The 10132-nt window shown below is 36.0% G+C and overlaps 1 non-coding gene across 1 annotated transcript; it reads left to right on the forward strand.

Moving 5' to 3' along the window:
* The first annotated feature begins 3446 nt into the window (after window positions 1-3446).
* LOC143666424 (U6 spliceosomal RNA) lies at window positions 3447-3552 on the forward strand. Its single transcript, XR_013167622.1, has one exon. It is a non-coding gene; the product is annotated as a U6 spliceosomal RNA (small nuclear RNA).
* Window positions 3553-10132: the final 6580 nt, after the last annotated feature.

Raw genomic sequence — 10132 nt, forward strand, 5'->3', positions numbered from 1 at the left:
AATCCTATATATAGGTTGGAGCAAAATTCCAAAAGCTAAATTACTAATAGCTCCACACTGAGAATATACACCTCTATCCAATAAAGTTTCTCTTAGAGTTGCCAAATATTTTGACAAAAAGAAAGTGCAATTATTTAAAGTGGATGTGTTAAATGGTAGGATAACTTTTATGTGATTATCAAGTTTTTAAGTTATTCCTAATCAGCTCCATACAGAAATTCATCTCAACTTTTTAATATCACATATGGAATGCTAATATAGATAAGTTAGAGAGACTCCAAGGACTTTGGAGTGAATTCCTTGACACCTCTAACTTTGCTTTTCTCTCAGCACCAGGGCTGATGACAGACCCATTTCTGCATTCCAGGACAGTTGACTAATTAATTATTTGCAGATCCTTGGAATCTGCAAACCCTCAGAAGCAAGCTATGAAACTACAATTCTAATTCTTCCAATAATAAAAGAGTGAGGACAGTGGGAAAACTCTTTTAGAAGGATTGAATCAAATCTGAGAGTAGAGCTTAAACTGAAGGTGGTATTTTAGCCCTGAAAAATGAGCAACACGTGCCCTAAATTAGTTTCTTGGGTTTACATAAGTACATTGTCAAACATGCTAAAATAATGATATTTGTTAACCTGAGAGCTTGATACTACACGCAAAGACTTTATCTTAAAATGTTGACTTCTTCAAGCACTAAAGAGACGAGAACAAACAGTAAAGAACAGACCTCTATTCTTGGCCAGAGGATAGTGTGCATGTGTTTACACAAAGTGCATTTCATGAAGAGGTAGGAGTTTGGAGGTCTGGATTGAAAGCCCTAGAATTTCCATCATCCAAGCGATTGCGTTCCAGTTCATGACATCTGAGATTCAACTGTCAAGAGAAAAGAGCACCGAGATCGCTGGGTCTACTCTGACATAATCCACCCATTATAACTACAAAAGCCCACATGCCTTTAAAAAATTTTTTTTTTGTTGTGAAATATAACATATATACAAAAAAAGTAATAAATTTCCAAGTACATTTTAACAAGTAGTTATAGAACAGATTTTTAAAGTTTGGTATGGGTTACAGTTCCACAATTTTTCAGTTATTCTTCTAGCTGCTCCAAGACACTGGAGACCAACAGAAAAATCAGTAAGAATGACTTAGCAGTCAAACTCATCTGTTAAATCCTGTCTTCTCTGTTATGCTCCATATTCTCTTTAAGTAACATAGATACATAAAATCCAGAAATTTCGAAGTACCCACACACAATTAGTTGCAGAACAGATTTCAGAGTTTGGTATAGGTTACAATTCCACAATTTTAGGTTTTTATGTCTAGCTGCTCTAAGGTACTAGAGACTAAAAGAAACATCAGTATAATGATTCAGCACCCATATTCATTGCTAAACCTGACCTTCTCCATATACCAAGCCTGTAAATCTTTTTAAACTTGTTACAAAAAGAGAGAAAAAAACCAGAAGAAAAGAGAGAAAGAGAGAAAGATAGAAAGGAAGAAAGACAGAAAGAACTTTAAACACCAGAGAATTATTGTGACCGTATTCCAGAAAATACACATTTCTTTCTCTAAACATCCTATAGCAGCTATGAAAATTTTGGCCCACTATTTAGTACCTCCCCTAACATTGTAGAAGGAGTATTAACAATAACTCCAATTTGCAACAAATATCAATATCTTATTTTTAAAAAACTGTTTTTTCAAAATTATTTAGTGAATACCGTGAGATAAAAAGACAACTGAAAATTATTAAAATAAAATATCCCTGAGAACTGGACTTAGTGTCATTTCATCCCTTTGAACTTATGACCTCAAAGTTTCTGGAAAACATTCTTTAACTTATGCAAAGAACTAATGGAGCAAACTGCACCCTCATGGTTTCATAAGAAATTCCAAGAATAAAATTCGAGCTATGACTCCTATTGGCTTACGTGTGCTAATCTAAGATGCCCCAATTTTTCCTATGTCCTATACATACCCATTTACTTTTAAATGATACATCTTGGTAAAGTCAAGCATACTCTAAGCCTCCTTTCAATTTCTTTTTATGTTTTTAAAAATATTTTTATTGAGAAATACCCACACATGCGTACTCCAACCACATCACACAATCAATGGCTCACAATATCATCACATAGTTGTGTGTTCTCTACCACGATTGTTTTAAAACATTTACATCACTCTAGAAAAAGAGTTAAAAAGACAAAAAAAGAACTCCTACACCCCATACCCCTTACCTTTCCTCTCATCGACCCACAGTATTTCAGTCTATCCGATTGTTATCCTTTATCCCCCTATTATTTATTTTACTCTAAGCCTCTTATCCAAATACAAAGTGTCCAATTGTTCAAACAAGCAGCGACAAAGCTCTTTGGGAAAAGGCAAAATTCTACCTAGAAAACCTTGGTACTAGCACTTAGGCACAAAAGAAGAGGAATTTCAATAACTCAAGGGTGAATAAATTTTCTAGGTAATTAATTCGTCCTTGGCCCTAGAAGGGTAGAAGAAAGCACTAGAACTCTAGAGGAAAATATACATATAATCTGAAATACATTTTCAAACATGAGCCAATATTAATCCCTCTCTTCTTTCTCTCTTTGTGACCCTAAATCCTGTGGTTTCTGATAATAATGCAGATCAACCAGAGACAAAATTTTAACTACTCATGGGAAATTGAGCCATCAAATTTTCCGAAAAGATATGATCGGTACATTCCTTAACCTGTTTCATGGATTGGGCCCCGAAATAGCTTCCAGGTAGCTCCTGAATGGGGTTTTCAGTTTCTCCCAGGACAGTTTAAATATAACCCATTACCCACAGCTGGAGCCACAAAGGCTGTTACTGCTGGTGGCAGGGGTTGTTTTACTGGGGAGGTAGTTCAGCAAACACCATTCAATCAGGATCAAGTTCCTGGGAAATTGTGCCATAAAAATAAATTGTTACTTTCCTCAAATCTTAAAAGTTGTTTTCTTCCCTGTAGGTTATAATTTTTAGATGTAAATTTGATATTTGTTTATTGTAAATAGTTAAAACTGCTTGGTCTCAGACAGGAAACCAAAGTTTATGTGGCCTTAAGGATAACCACTCTCCCCATCCTATATAACTTATGAGATTTACAAATTGAATTTTGGAGTGGGATTTAGGGGGCTGAGAGGATCTACGGTCATGACATTTAATAATCTATTCCAAATGATAGTCTGCTTTTACTATTCTAAGATTGCCTGCATGTTATAATTCTGAAAACATGGATTATTTCCATTTTGTTAAAACAGATATTTAACAACTTTAAAGATCATGTAAAAATGCACGTGGCATAATTGGTAGTTTGAATTGCATCTCAAAAAAATCCACCGCAGTAGTGAACATATTTACCTTCTACATAAGTAATCACTTGCATTTGATTAATATTTTTACAGTATTTAAAAGTTTCCAAGAGTCACTTGTGCTTGTTTGGCAGCACATATACTAAAATTGGAATGATGCAAAGACAATGGGCATGGTCCCTGAGCGAGAATGACACTCAAATTTGTGAAATGTTCCATATATTTAATGAAAGGTGTTGACAATAGGTGGTGGCTGGAATACTGTATTTGATGCAGGATTGTTCTGTAACTCACAACTTCTCCAATGCAAAGAAGAGTCACTTGAATGTGCCATCTCACTTGACACCAAGCAAAGTAAGTGGTGTTTATTTCAGAGAGCAGGAGACTAAAGTTTACAAATGCTTGGTGATGGACCTCGAATTTCAGCTAGCTAATGAAGTTCTTGAGAAATAAACAAGTATAAGCCACTAAAAAATAGCTGAAGAAACCAGCTTTTGTGTGATTTTAAATTGCTTCTGTGCTGAAAGAATCTTCCTTTCTTTTACCAAATGTCAGAAGACTATAATACTAAGGAAATAAAAAAAAAAAAGGACTCTCCCTCTCCTCTTTCCTCCAAAAGATATCAGGAGCACCTGATAGTATTGTGCGTGGCTTTATTTTGTGTATGACTGTTAAACTTTTCTTGTTCAAGAGATACCTATAGCACTTTATTTACATCATCAGTTGAATGAGCCCAGCTATAGCAAATCCCCTTTAGACGTTCCTATATTGACTCTTGTTATAATTGCATAAGTAGGACGTAAGATTCCCAAATTAGGTTTGTCTTATTTGCATTTTAATTCCAAGGAAGTAAACTGTAGATCTTATTCTTCTTAACATCTTTTATCCTCCACTAACTGGGACTCAACAAATCATATTCTTAAATTTGCCAATTCAGTGTAAGATTTTCATTTATATACATTCATTATATAATATCTAATTCCACCTGTTTTGCCATATTTTGAAAGCCTTCTTAGAGCTTTATCTGGAATATGGCACGTTCTAATTATTTTATTTTTCATTTGATTGAAAAACACTTTATCTGGATAGGTGGTGCTTTCTAATATCAAGAACCAATGGCGTCTAGCAGTTGCCATGACAAATTGAACTGGCCTTTGTTTCAGAGTTCAGGCAGAAAGCTAGCCAAGTTGCAGCCGTAAGTCTATAACTCAGGGTCTTGGGAGTAAAGCTTGGAAATGACTTTTGTCTTTCAATCATTTATCTTACATCTCCCCAGAGGGTGATGAGAAAGTTTTGACGTTCAATTGAAAATCCCACACTATTAGTCTCATCTCCCAGCTGGGTCCTTGCCCCTAACTTTCTTTCTTTATAGCTAGCTGTACTTTTAATTTTTATTTTTAGAGCCACTATTCTTACTTTGCTTTTCAGAAAATGGTGTGTGAACAAGAGAATTTATTATGCCCTGGTGGGGTGAAATAATGCCTGGAATCTTTGTTATTTCCAAGTCATTAAAGTAGTACTTAAACAGCTAATTTAAAATTTTTCATCACAAAGAAAACTGCTTCTCTAATTTACATTTTTCAAGGCTCTGTTAATGAAGAAGTTACAGACAGGCGCCTCTAAGTGAAGTGAAGGCGTCTGTATAGTTGAAAAATTAGTTACTTCATTTAATTAAGATGTGTCATCTTTTCTATAAAACTTCAAAAAATGCTTTTTTCTATGTTGGGAGAGAGTTCAGAAATGAATTTATGATATCTATTAAATTCATTTTATTGAAATCATTACTATAAGCGAACTTTTTGTGTTTTTAAATGATCCTGTTTGTACATCTATATACACCTAGTAACTACAAAGTTAAACTCTGTAGTATTGTTTACATATTTTATTGATATTTAAATATGAATTTCTTTAACATTTGACTAGAGAATTCAGAACTTGGTCAGTAAATGCTGAATTAAATATTATTCTAAGTTTACAGCTCAACTATAGTATTGATTTCATATTGCTTTAGAAATAGTTTTGTTGGCTTTTAAAATTTAATTTTTAATTTACATGCAGTAAAATCCACTGTTTTGGGTGCATATTTCTGAGAGATTATGACAAAGGCATGGACTCGTGTAACCATCACCATAATCAGCATTGGCACCTGGCAACCACTGTTTTTTGTCCCCCTAGTTTTCTCTTTTCCAGAACGTCATATGAAGGGAATCTTACAATTTGTCCTTCTGAGTTTGGCTCCTTTCAATTGGCACAGTGACTCTCAAGGGGGAACACTTTTTCCCCTTCCAGAAGGCATTTGATAGTGTCTGGAGATGAGAAGAATGGGGATGGCTCCTGGCAGCCTATGCACAGAGGTCAGGGATGCTGCTAGACACCCTTCCCTGCACAGGACAGTCCTCCCAGCAAAGAATGAACTGGCCCAAACCTCAGTAGAGCTGAGGCTGAGAAACACTGACTCAACAGAATGCATTTGAGATTCAGTTATTCTGCTGCATGTTTCAATTGCTTGTTTATTTTTATTATTGCTGAGTAGTATTCTATTGTATGAATGTGTCACAGATTGCTGACTCATTCCCCAGCTAAAGGATGTTTGGGGTTGTTCCCAGTTTTTGGCATCATGAATACGGCTATAGACATTCGCTAGAAGTTTTTGGGTACTAGCAATAAGATTGTTTAGTCATGTGAAAAATACATGTTTAACTATAAGAAGTTCTAAACAGTTTTACAGAGTGGTTGTGCCATTTTGCATTCCCATGAGCAAAATTTGAAAGTTCTAGCTGCTCTCAGGAGCGTTTGGTAAGTGTTTGGTGTTTTTTTTTTTTGTCTGGTGGTTTTTGTTGGTTTGTTTTGTTAGTCATGCTGATAGATGATGTGTGGTGATAGCTCATCATGGTTTTAGGTTTGCCTGTTTTGATTAATTTCAAGACATTTTAGAAATTAATCCACAGCTTCTGAGATTTCAAAAACAGTCATTTTTGTCATTTAAATGAAGTGTTTATTTTTTAATGTCATTTTGTAAATGATTATGTTATGTATGTATTATTATGTTAATTTTGTAAATTATGTTAATTTTTAATGTCATTTTAAATGAAGTGTTTAATAACCGGCAGAAAATTATTAACATCTTTGTAAATCTTTATTCTGTTCTATCTCACTGTGGAGCTGCTGATCCTTTCACTATTTCCAGTTAAGAGAACCCAGTTTACCAGTGTGAATCCAAAAGCCTCAGGACATACGTGGCCCAGACCCGTCCTTACTATATGGGCTTTGGGAAAAGGGAAAGAAGTCATCCCCATTTAAAATACAGTGGAGGAATTGTCGGTAGGAGTTGCGTGCGCATCTCACAATTCACTGGGAAAACCATCAGCGCCTTTGTGCTCCGAGTGTGGCGCAGGATGCCCGAGGCAGGTTAGCATCACAGAAGACTAAGGCAGGGTAGGATTAGGTTCTTGGATTCAAGCCCTTGTAAAGCATCGCCCTCTACTGGCTGCTTCAATTATTCCCAATAAATCAGAGAGAGGAACCAGTACACTGCTTGGTATAAAAATTCACTGGATTCCTGCTTCTAGCAACCCACTACTAAATGCTTTCTTGTGTCTTCTCCTTCTTTTAAAAAATCTAACCTTACTGATTCTCTTGGCTTCCTAAAATAGGTTTGTCAGGAGTATTGTTGCAGGGAGGATGTTTTGATTAAATTTACAACAAACTGAAACTTGCCTTGAGAAATAACCGTTTGTAGCCCTGAATGGTTTGGTCAAATTTGTGGCCTTCAGGTGAGAGAAACAGACAGGAGGACTTCAGTCCTGTGTGTGGCCATGCCTTCTTAACTTAGGAAAATTTTATTCCTAAAGAAGGCTCATGGCGTTTAATAGGAGAAAAAGGAAGACAACTAAAACTATGTGTAATCATATTGAGTCTGCAAGGGGACCAGCAATCTCAATGTGATCCTTTGTGATCAGGGTCTTCCCTCAATTTTAGGAAGTGAAGAGTCGGGCTTCCAATTTGGGAACCAGACATTTTGGCATTTTTACTCCAACAATTTAACTAAAAGCCTTGGAGCCTGTGGCAGTTGTACCCCCAGCTCTGTGCTGTTAAGTATAAGTTTGGCTTGCCTATTGGTTCCTCCAGACAATATGAAAATGGCCTGCGGTAACCAAATGTAAGCCCAAATCTAAAAACCAGGGACTTGGAAATGAACCCAGCCCTCATCTACATTCTTTAAGACCACACTGTTTTGTTATGCTTATCCTAGGACCGAGCTTCTTAAGACCAAAAGGCATTTATTTAATTTATGTTCAAATTTAGGTAGATAGAAGCACAACTTTTGAGGTGTTGAAGGAAAGCCTCTGTTAAAAATGATGCAGCTGATGCTCTGAATTTCCCTTTGAATTTCATTTTCCTCATCTGTCAAGCGGAGATAACCATACATCCCTGCTTTACAGTGCGGTCTTGGGGATGAAATGGGGATAAAATATGTTAGTGCTTATCATATAATAAACACTCAAAGCATTGTTAATATTTCCTCCATAAAAACCACCTATTCTTGAAAATGTGTTATTTTGCTGACAACTCAAATTGTGTAAAAAAGGGAATGATCTTGGGTCAAATCCTCAAGTATAGCTCTCTGAGAGAGTTGACACTATCAAATTAATGTAACGTTATTTGAGGCATATATTAAGTTTAAAGTTTTGCATTTATTGTGGTTTTTGGAAAAGAGTAGAGTGGTGTTGCAATTTTTTTAAACCATATACGAGGTTAAAACCTGCAGTCTCCCTACTTTGGTTTTGCCTTACAACACCTGACTGCTGTAACGTTTATGTCTTAGGGCTACTTGCTGCCTCTAAATTATAAACTGGGTCTTGAAAAAAATAGTAGGAATTTTGTTTAATGGCATTTGCTTGGCAGTATCTGATTAACATGAAAACATGGCAGTGACGCTTTTGCTTCATGAGCAGATATCTTTGTCAAACTTTCATGATTGGCAGACCACAGAACATGTAAATCAAAGTGATTTGTTGTAAGATTGGAAATTTATTCCATTTAAGTTCAACTAATTTCGTGGTTTTTGATCTTTAAATATTTTTTTAATTTTAGTTTTCAAAAAAAAATCTTCCAAAATCACAGTGATGTCAAGTAGAAACATGTCCACTATTCTTCCCCCATCTAGGCTGTCGTTACTTCTTGCTTAGATGGTCTCCAGTATATTTCTTTGCATCTTCCCTTGCCTGACAGCATTGTCTTCCCACTGTAATCAGAAGGATCTTTTAAGTGCATATCTAATCATGTGTCTCTCTTGCTTAAAATCAGTTGTTTCTGTTTCTTTGCTCATGAGATAAAATCAGAAATGCCTCCTTGTCTCCCAGCACCATTAAACTCCCTTGTCCTAGCCAAGCTGTCTGACCCTCTGTAATTAAACCACACTGGGCATCGGTATTTGATTTTTTGTGCACCTTACCATGGAAAGGCCTCCCATTTGATCTTTCCATATGCTGGAATGCCAGTTCTCTTTTTAATTCCCCATCTTGCCTTCACCAATCTCTATCAGTGCTCAATTTAAATTTCCTCAGAAAAGTTTTTCTTGGTCTCATACTATCTGGCTAAATTCCCCTATCACAGATCTCTATATATTTCTTCCTAGCACTTATCACTGCTGTAATAAAATAGTTTTGTTGTTAGATGTTCAATGTCTCCAGCATTAGGGAAATAAGCTTTATGAGGGCAATTTTATTCACCACAGCATATTCAATATCTGCCACAGTGAATGAATGCTGAGCTTTCAATAAAAATATGTCAAGTACACAATTGAGGGACATGTTCATAATGCATTGTCAATGTCTAGAATATAGTAGGTGCTCAGTAAATATTTGTTCAGTGAATAAATGAATATTTTAATTTTATCTATTTAGTAAATGGGGAGCTACATCAGTATGGGGTGAGTTGCAGTGAATTAGAGTGAGAGAGCCCAAGGAGGACAATGAAACCCAAGAGAATAGGTAATGGACAACTGAAGAGAACATCAGCTTGCCGAAGCACGGGGTTGAGAGCTGCTCAAGTTGTTTTTATTGAAGAAGTGCACAGGGCATTACATTTGTGTCAGAATACATGGTCCTGTCACTTACTGCCTGTCTCAACTCAGCAAGTCACTTATCTCAATTTCTAAGATAAGGAGGGACTCAGGGATTTTGTTATCTCCCCAACCAACCTCAAAGACTTATGAGAATCAAAATTGAAGTGTGAGAATACTTAGTCAACTTCCAAGAGCTACAGATGTATTACTATTTAACTGTGGAAGGAATTTATAATATGTTGATGGCAAAATAGTTAATAGTCAATCACTTCAGAAGATTTTGTAAAGCCCTTTCTTTTCAATTCCTCTCTCCAGAATTACCCATGGTTTCTGTGTGTTCTGTTCTTTACAGATATGATGGATTAGTTGATAGATTTATGCACACACACACACGTGTAAACCCAAAACCACATAGGATCATAACATTGTCCAGTAGCACACTTTTCCACTTACCTATTAGATCTTGAACATTTTTAATGACAGCGCAAATGGAATTGTTTCCTTCTTTCAACTGCTCTATGTACTATATTCCACTGTATGAATCTGCTGCTATTGATCTTATCATTTCCAGATTGATGGACATCTAGTTTCTTACCCTTTCTTACTCCTGAAAACAGTGATTCAATGAATATCCTTGCTCAATTTGGCCTCTTTTCCCTGCTTAAAGTCACTCAGTAGTTTCCTAGGTTTGCACTCTCCATCTATAGTTTACGTCATGTGGTGGGAGCCAAGTGGCTA

This window comes from Tamandua tetradactyla, chromosome 22 (genome assembly GCF_023851605.1).
Source record: "Tamandua tetradactyla isolate mTamTet1 chromosome 22, mTamTet1.pri, whole genome shotgun sequence".
Taxonomy (NCBI): domain Eukaryota; kingdom Metazoa; phylum Chordata; class Mammalia; order Pilosa; family Myrmecophagidae; genus Tamandua; species Tamandua tetradactyla.